General features: G+C 40.9%; 1 pseudogene; it reads right to left on the reverse strand.

Annotated features, from left to right (window-relative positions):
• Positions 1-3,210: 3,210 nt before the first annotated feature.
• LOC129042072 (zinc finger protein 736-like) lies at positions 3,211-9,078 on the reverse strand (annotated as a pseudogene).
• Between the last annotated feature and the right edge of the window lie 8,575 nt (positions 9,079-17,653).

Raw genomic sequence — 17,653 nt, forward strand, 5'->3', positions numbered from 1 at the left:
TATACCTAATGCTAGATGACGAGTTGGTGGGTGCAGCGCACCAGCATGGCACATGTATACATATGTAACTTACCTGCACATTGCACACATGTACTATAAAACCTAAAGTATAATAATAATAATAATAATAATAATAAATAAATAAAAATTTAAAAATTAAAAAATTAAAAAAAGAAAAAAAAAGGTTGTCAGAAGGCAAACTTTCTGACAAACCTGCTTTGACTTACCAATAAAGCAAAATTTATAGTTTTATTTGCAAAAAAAAAAAAAAATTACTTCTTAACCAGGGTGTCCCGCTACCACCTTTCCATCTTTGGTCAATGGAATTTTGAAACCCCTTTGGGATATAGTTTCTAGAGCAAGAGTGAGCTGCCATTTTTGCTGTTTTTGTGACTTAGCTGTTCCAGCCTTCTGGCTTTGGAGAATCCAAATAAATTGTGGATGCAAGTGGTACTTCTGCACAGCACACCTGTCCTACAAAAATGTGGCTAGGCTGCTATCTTAAGTGGATCCCTAATCATGTTCTCTTCACTGGGTAAGACCTTTCAACAGGGGTTTCCAGCTACTTCCTACAGGAGCTTTTGACCTGGAAACAAGCCTTTACCTCCCTAGGCTGGAGCTACCAGGGAAAAGGGCATGCTGCCATTGCTGCTGTTTCACAGCATTCACTGGTGATCACTTTAGGTACTGGAAAATCTGAGGTGGCTAGAGACTGCAGTTGACACCTAGCATACTACAGCAGCCCTTCAGAAAAGTGGCCAGACTGTTACATGAGTGCCTGCTCGCATATATTCTCACTGGGCAGGTTCTCCAGGCCTGGTCCACTAGCCAGTCATTGCCAGAGGTATTGAGCCAGTAGAAACTTAGCAACTCCCTGGACAGAGCCTCCAGGGGCAAGTGAAAATATTTCTGCCACTGCCTCTGCAGTAGAACTGTCCTTGCTGTGCTCAGACTAATGATAAATCCAAAACCCTAAGTGCCTTATTCACACCTCAAACAAGGTGCAGTTTACCCAAGGACAGGAGGCCAGTCCATCCTCCATGGGTCCCACAAACTACCCATTGCTCCTCACCAGACAGTGAATGCCTAAATTGGCCAAAAGCACAGATCCTCCTTCCTGAGCTGACTGCACTGAGGGATTGCTGACCTATATCCCTCTGAGATGCAGCCCCCAGAAGACAAGCAAAAAGGTGGGGCAGCAAGCCAGCTCATGTGGTGCCCAGAGGGTTTCGCACAAGAGAATCTGTAGTTAAGTGTGGCCAGTGATGGCCATTTCTCTAGGCTCAACTTTCTCCTATAAGAGACTTTAGCACTAGGGGAACTGTTGGACCTAATTTCTGCAGGATGGTCTTGCAAATCAGAAGAACCTGGTCCAACTGAGCACTCCTTGGTCTGTTGGCCTTTCCCAGGGACCCAGTCTGGCTACAGATGCTGACAGGGCAGTCTCAGGTACCCTGGAAGCCCATACCATAGCATCTGCACTGGTGGGCCATGGCTGATCCCTGAAGTGCTCCAGCAAGGCAGTCCCTATGACTCCACCAGCCCATATGTTTCCTCCCCATACTGAAGGGGAAGCCCTAACATCATGGCAACTCCCCACATTACTTTGCTGGCACATGTCTGCAAAGGAGGGTTTGGGTTTGCTTGCCCCACCAGCAAACGGGAATGCAGTATGCCCCTGCCACCCTCAGTGACTGCCATTGGAGATGAAGCTTTGGTGGGCAGAGAGCCAGAAAGCCCCACCCCTATCTTTTTCCTAACACTTTATGGAGAACTGGGTATCCTTCCAGACTCCTTCTTGGGAGGGCATAAAAAGGCGTCAAAATCTTCACTAGCCAGCATCCTGCCCCAAGCCAACACCACCTTTAGTGCAACATTGCACAGTCTCCAGCACGTATCCCCACTCCCCTCCCAGCTGCTTTGCTCCTGCCACTGAAGTGAATGCCCAAAGACAGGCAGAAACCCCATATCCACTAGCACTCTTCTGCAGTGGTGGCACTTTAGTCCCACAGAGTGGCAGACTCCAAATATCAAGGAGCCATGGAAGACAGTTGGGGCAATACAAAACATTTTAATGTAATCACAAGTATTAACATCAGAATAGGCCAAGCAGAGGAAAGAATCTCAGAGCTTCAAGACTGGATTTCTGAAATAAGACAGACAAGAATAGTGAAAAAAGGATAAACAGGAATGAACAAAACCTCTATTAAATAAGGGATTATGTAAAGAAACCAAATCTATGATTAAAGAGAGTGCCTGAAAGTGATGAGGAGAATGAAAACAACTTGAAATACATATTTCAGGATATCGTCTATGAGAACTTTCCCAACCTAGATACAGAGGCCAACATTCAAGTGCAGGAAATGTGGGGAATCCCAGTAAGATACCCCATGAAAAGTTCATCCCCAAGATATATAATCATGAGATTCTCCAAGGTAAAAATGAAAGAAAAAGAAAGTGTTAAAGGCAGCTAGAGACAAAGGGAAGGTCACCTCTAAAAATAGCCCATCAGACAAACAACAAACCTTTCAGCTGAAATCTGACAAGTCAAAAGAGATTAGGGGCCAATATTCAACATTCTCAAAAAAAAATTTCAACCAGAATGTCATATCTGACCAAAGTAAGCTTCACAACTAAAAAATAAATATAATTCTATTCAGATTAGCAAACACGGAGGAAATCTGTTACCACAAGACCTGCCTCACAAAAGCTTCTGAAGAAAGCACTAAATAAGAAAAAGACTATTACCACTCACTACAAAACGACACCGAAGTACAACTGCAGACACTATAAAGCAACCATGTAAACAACTGTGCAAAATAGAAAGCTAAGATTACTTGTAGTGACAGAATCAAATCCACACATATGAATACTAACCTTAAATGTAAATGGGCTGAATGACCCAGTTAAAAGAGTGGCAAGCTGAATAAAGAATCAAGATCTAGTTGTAGGCAGTAATCGAGACACGCATCTCAAATAAGCTCAAAATAAAGGGAAAAAGAAAAATCTACCAACCAAATATAAAACAGAAAAAAGCAGAGGTTACAATCCTAGTTTCTGGCAAAACAGACTTTAAATCAACATAGATTGTTAAAAAAAGACAAAGGGCATTCCATAATAGTAAAAGTCTATATATGCACCCAACACAAAAGCATCCAGATTATAAAGCAAGTTCTTAGAGACCCTCCAAGATGTTAAGTTAAATGTTCTTCAACAGTCATTACCTTTATACTGCATTTGTTCAGTATTAAGTCTCTGACGTTGAACACAATATGAGGACTTGTTAAAGGCTTTTCCACATTTTAAACCCTTGTGGAGCTTCTTTCTAGTATGAATTATCTGATGTCTGATGAGGTGTGAGAATGAGCTCAATGCTTTGCCACATTCTTCACATTTGCAGAGTTTCTCTCCATTGTGAAATCTCTTACGATTAGTGAGGTCTGAGAAGCACTTAAAGGTTTTGCCACATTCTTTGCATTTTTAATGTCTCTCTTCCATATGAATTCCCTTCTGGTTAATAAGGGTTGAGGAGTGGGTAAAGGCTTTGTCACATTCTTCACAGATGTAAGATTTCTCTCCAGTATGAATTCTCTTATGTTTACTAAGGGCCGAGAACCAAGTAAAAGCTTTTCCACATTCATTACATTTGTAGGGTTTCTCTCCACTATGAATTATCTTATGTTTAGTAAGGTCTGAGAACCACCTATAGGCTTTGTTACATTCTTCACATTTGTAGGATTTCTCTGCAGTATGAATTCTCTTATGATTAGTAATGTTTGAGAAGCACTTAAAGGCTTTGTCACATTCTTCACATTTGTAGGGTCTGTCTCCAGGATGATGTCTCCTGTGTTTAATAAGGGTTGAGGAGAGGGTAAAGTTTTGCTGCATTCTTCAGATTTGTAGGGTTTCTGTCCAGGAGAACTCTCTTATGTTCAGTTAAGTTTGAGAAATTTGTAAAGATTGCCACATTCTTCACATTTGTAGCATCAGTCTGTAGTATGAATTCTCTTCTGTATAGTAAAATCTGAGAACAACCTACAGTCTTAGCCACATTCTTCACATTTGTAGCATTTCTCTCTGCTAAAAATTTTCTTACATTCAGTGAAGGTTGAGCACAACTCAAAAGCTTTGACATATTTATTACATTGACAGGTTTTGTTATGGGTAGTTGCCATATATTGAGGAAGGCCATTATAACTGCTTTTCTGTCCCTTGCAATTACTCACACTTTGGTAGTCATTCTTTAAATGTAAACTATTAAGGTCACAGCTTCCATATTTTATCAGAATCACTTTTTGAAATGAATCTTTTATGTCATGCTCCAGCAATATCTTTGCAGTAAAGTGAAAAAGCCAGCTGAAGAAATACAGAACAACAAAATTTCTCCCTCATTGGACTCAGGTGAATACATTTTACAAGTATATAATTATACAAAGCATATTAGGAATGTGACAGTAAAATACCACAGGCTCTAATTCCTTTACAGACATATAAACTTAACAGAAATATACTGTCAAAAATGCCTTTGTGAAAAGTCTAAGAGCCAGATAAAACTTTGCAGGACCCTAAGTGAGCAAAATGCCAAGAACCACATAGTAGTGTATTAAAAGTGTTTCATATTTACCCACCACAGCCATTCTTTATCCTATCATGACTTTAAGTGCATAGAGGCAGGTGCCTGTAATCCCAGCTACCTGGGAGGCTGAGGCAGGAGAATTGCTTGAACTTGGGAGTTGGAGGTTGCGGTGGGCCAAGATCATGCCATTGCACTCCAGCCTGGGCAACAAGAGTGAAACCAACTCAAAAAAAAAAAAAAAAAGAAAGAGAAAAAGAAAAATAAAAAACATTCGGAATCTTTTTTAACTAAAAAATACAGAAATCCAGAGAAAACATCCAGAGAACAAGCTTGAGAGACCCCAAGAATCTCTAGCCTAAATAATTGGTGTCATACACCCAAAGACAAAAGCCACTTAATAAAGATTTTGATATGTGGCTTTTTATTATACAAATTGCAAACTAAGATTACAACATATACAAAACATAAAGAAAATATGGCTCAATCAAAGATAAAAATGAATATCCAGACATCAATTATAAAAAAAGGAGATTTAAAACTTACCTGAGACATTTTGAATTAAAGTCTATATATATTTTTAAAAGAAAAAAATAAATTACCCTGAAAAACTAAAGTTACCATTTCAGTGATGCTCAATGAGTAAAATGGAAATAAAACAAAATGAAATAACAAAAATTAAACCAAACCATAAAATAAAAAGCACAAAAAGAAATAAAAATTGTGGAGTATAAGTACAAAAAAGAATAATATGCACTTCAACATTAGTAAAAAATATAAGAAAATCAAGAAGCTCAGCAAATTTCAACTAAGATTAACACAAAGAGATTTCTAATAAGACACAATGTAAGCAATGTATTGAAAGTCACAGAGAAGTAGAGAATGTGGAATGCAGGAAGAAAAAAGAGATGCGTTATTTGTGTGCAAGCTTCTGCAAGATTACCAGCAAATTTATGAACATAATTCTCTCAGGCAAGAAGGGAGTGGAAAGACATAGTTAAAACTCTGAAAAAGAAAGTCTAAGCAAGAATACTATATCCAGCAAAAGTGTACTTCAAAATGAAAATAAAAGTATAACTATATCATGACCTATATCAAGATCTAACTGTGTCATGTTTTCAAGAGACTCACTTCAGATCTAATAAAAAATATAGATGGAAAATGATAGGATGAGAAATATTTTCCATACAAATGTTAACCAGATGAGAGAAGAAGAGGCAATAATATATTAGTTGAAAACTGTCCTATTTCATGTAATTTACTTTAACTTAAAATTCACAAAAGAAAAAGTAGGACATTCAATTATAGTAAGAGGGTTCATTTACTGAGAACCTATAAATATATGACATTTTTCCCAAACAAATAAAGCAAACATTGACAGAACTGAAGCAAAAATAGACAGCAATATAACAATGGAAGGATACAACAATATCCCACTTTCGGTAATAAATAAAGCACAATACAAGAACAAGAAACCTGAATGCACTGTACAATAATTATACCTAACAACTGTATACAGACAACAGAATACACATTATTTTCAATAGCTCATAAAACGTTTTCCTAGATGGACCACCTGTGACACCACAAAAGAGGCCTTAACAATTTTTTAATTGAAATTTTACAGACAATTTTTATAGCCCATAAAGAATGGAAATAGAAATCAGTAACAGAAGAAAAGCTGAAAAATTCAAAATGCAAAAATTAAACAGCACACCAGGTTCAAGCGATTCCCCTGCCTCAGCCTCCCGAGTAGCTGGGACTACAGGAATGCACCACCACGCCAAGCTAATTTTTGTATTGTAGTAGAGATGAGGTTTCACCATATTAGCCAGGTTGGTCTCAGTCTCCTGACCTTGCCATGCACCCTCCTTTGCCTCCCAAAGTGCTGAGATTACAGGCATGAGCCACTATGCCCAGATAACAACACACTTTTGAGCATGCTCTTTTTCAAGGGTTGGAAGACATAATATTGTGAAGATTTCCATGCTGCTTAAAGTGACCCACACATTCAACAAGCCCCTTTTCAATTTTAAATTGTACTTTTCTAAAAATAGAAAAAAAAACACACAACTACATAAGATCTCAAGGGAACATGAAAAGCCTCACAATCTTTAAAAAGAAGAAAAATACTGGAAACATTACATTTAACAATTTACAAACATAAACAAACCTTCAGTAATCAAAGCACTTTGGTACTGTTATAAAGGTAGAACACCAAAGTAATGAAACAGAACGCAGCACAGGTATAAACTCTTCACTAGAGAGGAGAGACATACCACCTAGATTTTGCATTCAGCCGTATGTCACAATTCCTTCAGTAAGCAGGACGCAGGCAGGAGAGAAGAGTTACATTACCTAGACACTATTTCAGCGATATTTCAAAATGCCTTCTGGGGGCAGGGCACAGGCTGGAGAGACACATCACCTAGCTTATAGGCCAAGAGATGTGTGATAATATCCCCTATTGACAGGGCCCAGGCAGAAGAGTCACACTATTATGATTATTACCTAGCAATATGTAACAATGCACCCATGGAAAGGAATTTGAGCCAAAAAGTCTCAACACCTGGGTACGAGGCCCAGTGATATGACACAATCTCCTCATCTTTGAGAGTGACACCTTTAACTTTTAGCTCAACATGTATGTTAGAGTCACAATCTCACGTGTGTGCTGGGCCAATGTAACACACTCTCTACAACATCTGAGGGCTGTATAAAACCTGCATGAGAGTTGGAAACCTCTCTGAGGCCTACATGCTTATATGGACTCACAATCTTACGTATTGCCCTAAACCCAGGTTTGATAGTCAACATCTCTCCTATAGGCAGGGTTAAGAAAGAAGACTCCTTATTATGCCACTGGGCTGCTTCCAGAAATGAGTCACCATTCCACCTGTGGCCAGATCCATGTGTAAAAGCCACAGTTCCAACATTCTACTCTATTCCTCTGTTAGACTCAGGACCTCAAGAGTGGGCATTGTAAATGTGGTATGGCAACAACTTTTAATTTCACCTGGGTGTGTAACAGAGAGTCCCAATCTGAACATTTTGCTGGGCCTTGTTATGAAACTCTCTACCACCAAAGAGTTTATATAATATAAGTTAGTATGTCATAATCCCATTTGTGGGCAAAAAAACTAAGCAGAAGGTTAACATCACTTAGGTGCTGTACCAAGCAATATGTCAAGATGTCTTCTCTTGGCAGTGCCTAGCAAATAGATTCACATTAACTGGGGGCTGGAGAAAGCCATATGATACAAACACACCGGGAAGAAACCCAACAAAGTGAAGAGAGACAAAACACCTACAAAATGGGCCAAAGATATGTCAAAATACCTTCTGTGGCTCTGACACAAACAGCAGAGTCACATCATTAGGGTGGTGGGCCAAGCAATTTGCCACAATTACCTCTTTATGCATGACCTAGGCAGAAGAGTAACATCACCCAGGTGCCGGGCCCTGAAATACAGCAAAAGTCCTGTTCATGGGCATTGTTCAGCAACAAAACGAGAGTCACATTACCTAAGTGCTGGGCTCATCAATATATCACAATCTTTCCATTGTAAAGGCCCAGACAGAAGAAGAGAGTCACATCACTTAGGTCATGGGCTCAGAGATATGGCCCAATGTCACCAGTAGGCAAGGCTCAGACAGAAAAAGACAGTCATATCGGTCAAGAGACTGAGACCAGCCTGGCCAACATGGTGAAACCCCATCTCTACTAAAAATACAAAAATTAGCTGGGCACTGTGGCACATGCCTATAGTCCCAGCTACTCAGGAGGCTGAGGCAGGAGAATCACTTGAACCTGGGAGGTGGAAGTTGCAGTGAGCCGAGATGGGGCCACTGCACTCCAGCCTGGTGACAGAGCGAGACACCATATAAAAAAATAATAAGACAGTCATATCACCTAGGTGTTTCTTTAGGTATATGTCACAATTTAATATGTGGGCAGAAAACAGGCTGAAGAGCCACATCACATAGTACTGGGTCCTGAGATATTCACACGTCCTCCTTAAAAAAGGACCCAGGCAAGAGAGTAACATCACCTAGGTGCAGTTTCTACCCTTACATCACAGTGCTACATGTGAGCAGGGCCAAGCAGGAAGTCATACCACCTAGGTGATAGGCCCAGAGATATGTCACAAAGCCTTCCTTAAAGCATGACCCAGGCAAAAGAGTACCTTTGTGCCTGGCCTAGCAATATGTAACTATTCAAGCAGGTACATCCAAGCAGAAGAACCATATCACCTAGACGATAGGCCCTGTGAGACATCAAAATCCCTCTTTTGGGCATGGCCCTGGCATAAGAGTATCATCACCTGTGTGCATGGCCTAGGAATATGTCACTATTTTGCACTTTGTACAGGGCCCATTCCAGAGAGGAGAGTTATGTGTTGGGAACAGGCCCCCCAAAATCTGGCCATAAACTGGCCCTGAAACTGGCCATAAACAAAATATCTGCAGCATTCTGACATGTTCATGATGGCTATGACACCCATGCGGGAAGGTTGTGGGTTTACCAGAATGAGAGCAAGGAATGCCTGGCCCACCCAGGGTGGAAAACTGCTTAAAGGCAGTTTTTGAACCACAAACAATAGCATGAGTGATCTGCGCCTTAAGGACATGCTCCTGCTACAGATAACTAGCTAGACTCATCCTTTTATTTTGGCACATCCCTTTATTTCCCATAAGAAATGCTTTTAGTTAATCTATAATCTATAAGAACAATGTTTATCACTGGCTTGCTGTCAATAACTAATGTGGTTAAATCTCTGTTCAAGGCTCTCAGCTCTGAAGGCTGTGAGACCCCTGATTTCCCACTCCACACCTCTATATTTCTGTGTGTGTGTCTTTAATTCCTTTAGCATCACTGGGTTAGGGTCTCCCCGACCAAGCTGGTCTTGGAAAGTGGCCTCCATCATGGGGGCTGGATCCAGGTTGAAGCATCACCTGAGCAATGGTTGGAGAATGTGGAACTAAGCTGGAGGACACCGCAGTACCCTTAAGCTATCAGCGTGGTAAGAAGGGGAACTCAGAAGCATCAGGGTAACAATGGGACAAGTATGAGCTCTGGTTTGTTCCACTTGGAACTTTTTCACACTGATGGTGAGGAGGAAGGAGAGTATAACAATGTAACAGAGCAGGTTTGTTTGCCAGCTAAAGCTAAAGCAGCAAAGGAGGAAGAGGTTTATCCCTACCCTTCTGCACCCCGTCATTATTTGAAGAAAAACAGTGGCCTGACACTCCAGATCTTTCTTTTCTGGAGGACACTGGGCAAAAAGTAGTTGCCCCAGTGACAGTTTGAGCAGCACCTCAAGTGACTGCTCTCAGTTCTATTCAGACAGGAATCCAGCAAGCTAGATGAGTGGGTGATATAGAGGCTTGGCAGTTCCTTGTTAGAATGCACCTCCCAGATCAACAGGGAAATTTTATAGCTACATTTGAGCCTTTTCCTTTTAAATTACTCAAAGAATTTAAACAAGCTATTCATACTAAAAAAGAATGCAGAAAAAATCAGTGAGTCAGGCCGCCAGATAGAGGAAAAAAGAAAACTGCTGAGCCTGAAATATTTCCAAAAGGTAGAAAAGGAAAACATTGGGCTAATCAGTGTCACTCTAAGTTTGATAAAGATGGGAACCCAATTTTGGGAAACGCCATGAGGGGCCCATCCTGGGCCCCGTTCCAAACTGGGGCATTTCTGGCTCAGGCCATTCCCTCACCCCTGTACAATATCTGTCCCATGCCACAGCCAGTAGTGCCACAGTAGATTTATGCTGCACAAAAGCTGTGAGCCTTCTGCCTGGGGATCTCCCTCAAAAGGTCCCAACAGGAGTTGGTGGACCCTTGCCAGTGGGGTCGATAGGATTACTTCTAGGAAGTTCTAGTTTAAATTTAAAAGGGGTACAAATACAAACAGGAGTCATTGATTCAGATTACAATGGGGAAATTCAAATTGTGATATCTACTTCTGTTCCCTGGAAAGCAGAGCCAGGAGAGCATATAGCACAGCTCCTGATTGTGCCATATGTGGAAGTGGGGAAAAGTGAAATTAAATGCACAGGAGGACTTGGAAGCACAAACAAACAAGGCAAAGCAGCTTATTGGGTAAATCAAATTACTGATAAACATCCTACCTATGAAATAACTATTAAGGAAAACAAATTTAAAGTTTTGGTAGATACAGGAGCAGACATTTCAATCATTTCTCTACAGCACTGGCTGTCCACAGGGCCAATTCAACCCACTCAATTTAACATAGTTGGGGTTGGTAAAGCCCCTGAAGTACATCAAAGTAGCTACATTTTGCATTGTGAAAGGCCCAATGGACAACCTGGAACTATTCAACCAATTATAACTTCTGTACCTATAAATCTATGGGGGAGAGATTTATTACAGCAGTGGGAAGCACAAGTTCTAATTCCAGAACAATAATATAGCCTTCAAAGTCAACATATGATGCATGAAATGGGGTATGTCCCTGGTATTGGACTAGGAAAAATTTTGCAAGTTTTGAAAGAACCACTTCAAGAGGAAAGACAAAGTTCCCACCAAGGTTTAGGATATCATTTTTGATGGTGGACATTGTTAAGCCTCCAGAAACTATACCTTTAAAATTGTTAACAGATAAACCAATTTGGATAGAACAATGGCCACTGAGTAAAGAGAAACTGGAGGCTTTAGAGGAATTAGTTACTAAACAATTAAAAAATGGGCACATAGCTCCAACATTTTCCCCTTGGAATTCTCCAGTTTTGGGAATTAAGAAAAAATCAGGTAAATGGAGAATGTTAACTGACTTAAGAGCCATCAATTCAGTTATACAACCTATGGGAGCATTACAGCCAGGATTGTCTTCTCCTAATTCCAAAAAATTGGCCTTTAATTGTCATAGATTTAAAAGGCTGTTTCTTTACTATCCCCTTAGCTGAGCAAGACTGTGGACGGTTTGCATTTATAATTCCCATGGTAAACAACCTGCAGCCTGCTGAGTGTCTTCATTGTTTCACAGATGGATCTAGTAATGGTAAAGCTTCTTATTCTGGATCAAAAGGTAAAGTTTTCCAGACACCGTATACTTCAGCTCAAAAAGCAGAGCTTGTAGCTGTAATTGAGGTATTGACTGCTTTTGATATGCCTATTAATTTGATTTCTGATTCTTCATATGTGGTTCATTCCACACAGTTAATTGAAAATGCTCAGTTACCATTTCATACAGATAAACAACTGATGACTTTATTTACCCAATTACAAACAGCAGTTAGGAGTAGAATTTACCCTTTTTACATCACTCACATTAGGGCTCATACACCTCTTCCAGGACCTTTAACTAAATGGTTTAACTAAATGGCTGATTGCCTGGTAACTAATGCAATCCAATAACAAAAAGTTGGAAAATAGGTAAAATAATAACTTGGGGTAGGGGTTATGCTTGTGTTTCTCCAGGACCAAATCAACAGCCAATTTGGATACCAACAAGACACCTAAAACCTTATCATGAGCAACATGCTGAGGAAAAGATTCTGGGAGGATCCCAAGGATCCCCCAGTTACAGCCATGTTGAGACTGACACTGAGGAGGACCCTAACTATCATGAGCAACACCCGTTGAACACAGCCACCAACCTGGGAACAGATCAAGAAGCTGTCACAGATGACAGGAAAAAAAACTGAGAAAAGCAGGACAGCCAGTCACAATGAGTAATTTAATGGTAGCTATGATAGTGATGATCACCATTGCCATGAGTATTCCTTAAACAAGGCCTGACACAGAGAACAATTATACTAATTGGGCATATTTATCAATTTTGGCTGGTAAGAATGCCTGAATGTAATCACTCTATGACACAGTTACACATGATTTCTGGTCTCAGTATTTACCATAATAAATCTGCTCCTATAATTGAGGCATACCACCCTCAAAAACCTATTTGTAAACAGGATTGGACCCAGTTAGAAATAATGAACATACTTGTTTAGGAAGACTACATTACAGAACAGGCAGAGGTGCTGCACAGTGATTCCTATGGAATCATTATTGATTGGTCCCCTAAGGGGATGTTTAGCTTGAATTACACCTCTCAGTCTGCATGCCATGGCCACACTATGTTCAGCTGGTCTGAACAAAATGGTCAGATGGTAGAAATAATAAGAAGTATGGCAAGAGTTCCTGTTATCTGGAACCATGGCAGTATAGTGGCACCTCAACCTCAAATGATATGGCCCTTTGTAGGAGCTAAACATAAGGATTTGTGGAAACTATTAATAGCTCTTAATAAGATCAAAATTTAGGAAAGAATAAAAAAGCATCTAGAAGGGCACTCTACAAACTTGTTTTTGGATATTACAAAATTTAAGAAACAACTATTTAATGTGTCCCAGGCAAACCTGACCTTAATGCCAGGAACTGGAGTGCTTAAAGGAACTTCAGACAAATTAGCAGCTAGTAACCCATTAAAATGAATAAAAACACTCTGAAGCTCTGTGATTTCAATAATGATTGTACTTTTAATCTGTGTTTTTTGTCTTTGTATAGTCTGCAGATGCAGATCCCAACTCCTGTGAGAACACCGTGATGAAGCTGCCTTTGCTTTTATCACTTTGCAAATCAAAGAAGGGGGACATGTTGGGAACAAACCCCCCCCAAAATCTGGCCATAAACTGGCCCCAAAACTGGCCATAAACAAAATATCTGCAGCACTCTGATATGTTAATGATGGCTATGACACCCACGCCGGACGGTTGTGCATTTACCAGAATGAAGACAAGGAACACCTGGCCCACCCAGGGTGGAAAACTGCTTAAAGACATTCTTAAACCACAAACAATAGCATGAGCAATCTATGCCTTAAGGACATGCTCCTGCTACAGATAACTAGCCAGACTCATCCCTTTATTTTGGTCCATCTCTTTATTTCCCATAAGAAATACTTTTAGTTAATCTATAATCTATAAAAACAATGTTTATCACTGGCTTACTGTCAATAAATACATGGGTAAATCTCTGTTCAAGGCTCTCAGCTCTGAAGGCTGTGAGACTCCAGATTTCCCAGTCCACACCTCTATATTTCTGTGTGTGTGTCTTTAATTCCTCTAGTGCCACTGGGTTAGGGTCTCCCTGACTGAGCTGGTCTTGAGAGTTATGTCTTTTAAGTGATGGACACAGTGATATGTCACAATGATGTCTGTTGGCATGGTGCAGGATAGAATGTAACATCACCTAGGTGTGGGATCCAGAGATGTCACAATTCTTACTGAGGGAAGGGCCCAGGCAGAAGAGTCACATCACTTCAAAGTTGGCCCAGGTAGATATCAAAATCCCACAGGTATGCTGGAACCAGTCTGAAGAGTAAAATCATGCAGGTACTTGGCAAAGATTTATATAACAGTCACAGTGGAATAAAATCCTAGGCATTAGATTTACAATACCACACATGACCTGTTTTCATGTAGGACTGTTACCTTCATTGAACTGTGATGGTAAAAGTCCTTATTGTCAGCTGGGTGCACATACAAGATGCACAATTTCCTCTGTGTGCTAGGCCTGGTAATGACACTCTCTACACAACCCAAGGGTGTTATAAAATATGTGTGAGTGTTGTAATCTTCTGTGACCTTTTTACCAGAAGGGGATACTGGACATCACTCATGTTCCTAAACCTAGTTACAGAAGTCAAAATTTCTCCTATTGGCTGGGCCCACATATGAGAGTCATTATCATGCCTGTAAGCTGTGCCTAGGTATATGTCACCCTCCACTCTGTGGATATTAAACAGGCAGGACAACCACATCACGTAAATCCAAAGCCAGAAATATTCCAATATCCTCTTTGTAGTCAGGTCCCTAACAGAAAGTTCACAAAACTTGGGTGCTAGGTCAAGCTCTATGGCATAATGCCCCTTGTGGATTGTGTCCAGGCAGGAAAGGAGAGCCATATTACCCAAATGATGGGCCCAGAGGTATGTAACAATGCCTCCTGTTGCCAGGGCCCAGGCAACAGGGTCATGTCGTTTGGATTCAGTGTTTAGAAATGCTACAATTACCAAAGGAAGCAGGGTACCGGCAGGAGAGGAGAGTCATGTAACCTAGATGATGGATCCAGAAATATATTACAATCCCCCCAGAGGATATTGTTAAGATAGCACAGTCAAATCACCAAGGTGCTTGGCCCAGGTATTTGTCAAAATCTGATTTGTGTGCTATACCTAGGCAGAATTATTAAATCACTCAGGAGCTGGGCAAAAGTATATGTCACAATTATACTTGTGAAAAGATTTAAAAATAAGAGTCACCATCCTGCACATGTCCTGGCCCCAGGCATATGAGTTCTTATTAGGCTTTTTTTTAGGGTCTTAGGTATATGGAACAATATCACCTGTGGCCACAGAGAAGGCAAGAAAGTCACATCACCTATATGGGTATGGGTCCAGTGAGATGTCATAATCCACCTTGCAGCCAGGACCCCAGCAGAAGTGTCGCATCACCTGGATGCTGGTTTCAGTGACATCTCAAAACCCCCGCTGTGGCCAGGAGTTTGGAAAGATAGGAGATTCACTTCACCTAGGCAATTGGCCTAGATATATGTCACAAAGACCCTTATGTGCAGTACCACGGCTGGAGAGTGATCTCACATTGGTGCTGGGCCCAGCACTATGTCACAATCTACCCGTGATCCAGGCCCAGGAAAAAGTGAAGAAACATCACCTAGGTGCTGAGCCAAGTGATATGTTACAGTGCTTCCTTTTGGCAGAATCCAAAAAGGAGAATCACATCACCTGGGTGAAGTGCTGAATTATGTGTCACAATGCAGGGCCAAGGCAGTAGAAAGGAGTCACATCACTTACACTTACATGATAGACCTAGATATAAGACACAATTCTCTTTGTAGGCAGGTTTCGGGCAGTTAATTCACATCACCTGGGTGACAGTCCCAGTGATATATAAAAGTGCCCTTTGAAGAGAGAGCCAAGGAAGGTGTTATATATTGCTTAGGTGCTTGTTCTGTATATGGCACAATTTTATCTGTGGTCTGGGCCTAGAAAAGAGAGTCAAATTATTCATGTGCTGGCAAAGTTACCTGTCCCAATCACACTCTCAGAAAGGTTCAGAAATAAGTTTCACATCCCACACAAGTCCTGGCTTCGTGTATGTGAGTCAACTCTCTCTATGAGTTGGGTCAAAGTAGAGGAGTCACAGTCTCAACAATGGGCAAGTTCCATGTATAAGATGCCCAAACACACTTGAAGATTGTGTTCCATTAAGGGAGTCACAGCACCACAGGTGTGCTGAATCATGGTTCAAATATTACCAAACCACTTGTGACTCAGATCCATGCAAGACAGTAGTTATTTCAACCTTCGATTGCTTTTTATGTGTGAGATTTAGTACCAAATTCCTAGACTCTGTTCATGTGTGAGAATGGTAATCATACCAGCTTGGTGTACATAAAAGAATCACATTCTCACCGGTTGCTGATCTCTGTTATGACACTCTTTATACCATTAAGGTTTTATATGATATACCTAAGTGTTATAATCCTTCCTGAATTTTATATAAGTGAAAAACCCAGGACTTTACCCATGGCCATGAGACTGACTATGAGACTCAAAATATCTCTACTGACTGGGTCCTGGCATGGGAGTTATTATTGCACATATGTGCTTAAGCCAGGTATATGTCACAATTTCATCTGTGAGCAAGGACAAGGCAGGAGAGTCACATCACCTGGGTACAGCCTCAAATAGTATGTCACCAAGCCCACTACAGACAGGGTAGAAGTAAAAGAGGAGAGTCACTCCACCTAGGTGCTAGGCTCTGCAATTTGTAATAAACCCATCTCTTGGCAGAGTCTAGAATATGAAGGAGAGTCACATCACCTAGGTTTTGCAATCAGTGGTAGGCCACAATTTGTTTGCTGAGCAGGACCGAGACAGGAGAGGAGAGTCACATTACCTAGATGTTAAGTCAAATGATATTTCACAATGTCCCCTGGGGGCAGGGCACAGGCAGGAGAGAGAAATCACCTAGCTTATAGGCCCAGAGATATGTGATAATATCCCCTGTTGGCAGGGTCCGGGCAGAAGAGTCACATTATTACGATTCTAACCCAGTGATATGTCACAATGCAGCCATGCAAAGAAATTTAAGCCAAAAAGTCTCAACACCAGGGTACTAGGCCTAGTAATATGCCAACTGTCCTTGTCTTTGATGGTGACACCATTAACAGTGAACTGGGCATGTATATGAGAGTTACAATCTCATGTGTTTCCTGGGCCATTGTATGACACTCTACAACATTTGAAGGTTTTATACAGCATGCATGAGAGTTGCAAACCACTCTAAGGCCTACGTGCTCGTATGGATTTACGATCTTACACATTGCCCTAAACCCAGGTATAATAGTCAACATCTCTTCTGTAGGCTGTGTTCAGGGAGGAGACCCATTATTATGCCTGTGAGCTGGGTCCAGAAATGAGTCACCATCACACCTGTGGCCAGATCCACATATGAAGGTCACAATTCCAACTTTTTACTATATTCACTTGCTAGACTCAGGACCTTAACAGTGGGCTTTGGACATGCGGGATGGTGACAACATTTTCTTTCACCTGGGTGAAATCAAATCAAGAGTCCTAATCTGAACTTTTTGCTGGTCCCTGTCATGAAACTCTCTCTACCACACGAGGAGTTTGTACATTATGAGTTAGTGTTGTAAGCTTCTGTGAGCTTGGTAAAAATATGCATCCCAGGACCTTACCTATTGCCCTAAGCCTAGCAATGAAAGGCAAAATATCTCCTATTGGCTGAATCTCAATATAAGTTTGACCATCATGCCTGTGAATTGAAGTAAGGTATACATCAGAGTCCCATTTGTGCAAAGAACTAGGCAGGAGGGTAACATCACTTAGGTGCTAGACCAAACAACAAGAAGTCACAATACCCTCTCTAGGCAGAGTATAAGAATTAGAGTCCCATTAACTGGGTGTTGGACTCAGCAATATGACACTATGACACACGTGGGAAAAAAAAAAAGCCAGGGGATGAGAGTCAAAACACCTACAGAATGGGCCCAGGATAT

Source organism: Pongo pygmaeus, chromosome 7 (genome assembly GCF_028885625.2).
Source record: "Pongo pygmaeus isolate AG05252 chromosome 7, NHGRI_mPonPyg2-v2.0_pri, whole genome shotgun sequence".
In the NCBI taxonomy this organism is placed as follows: Eukaryota; Metazoa; Chordata; class Mammalia; order Primates; family Hominidae; genus Pongo; species Pongo pygmaeus.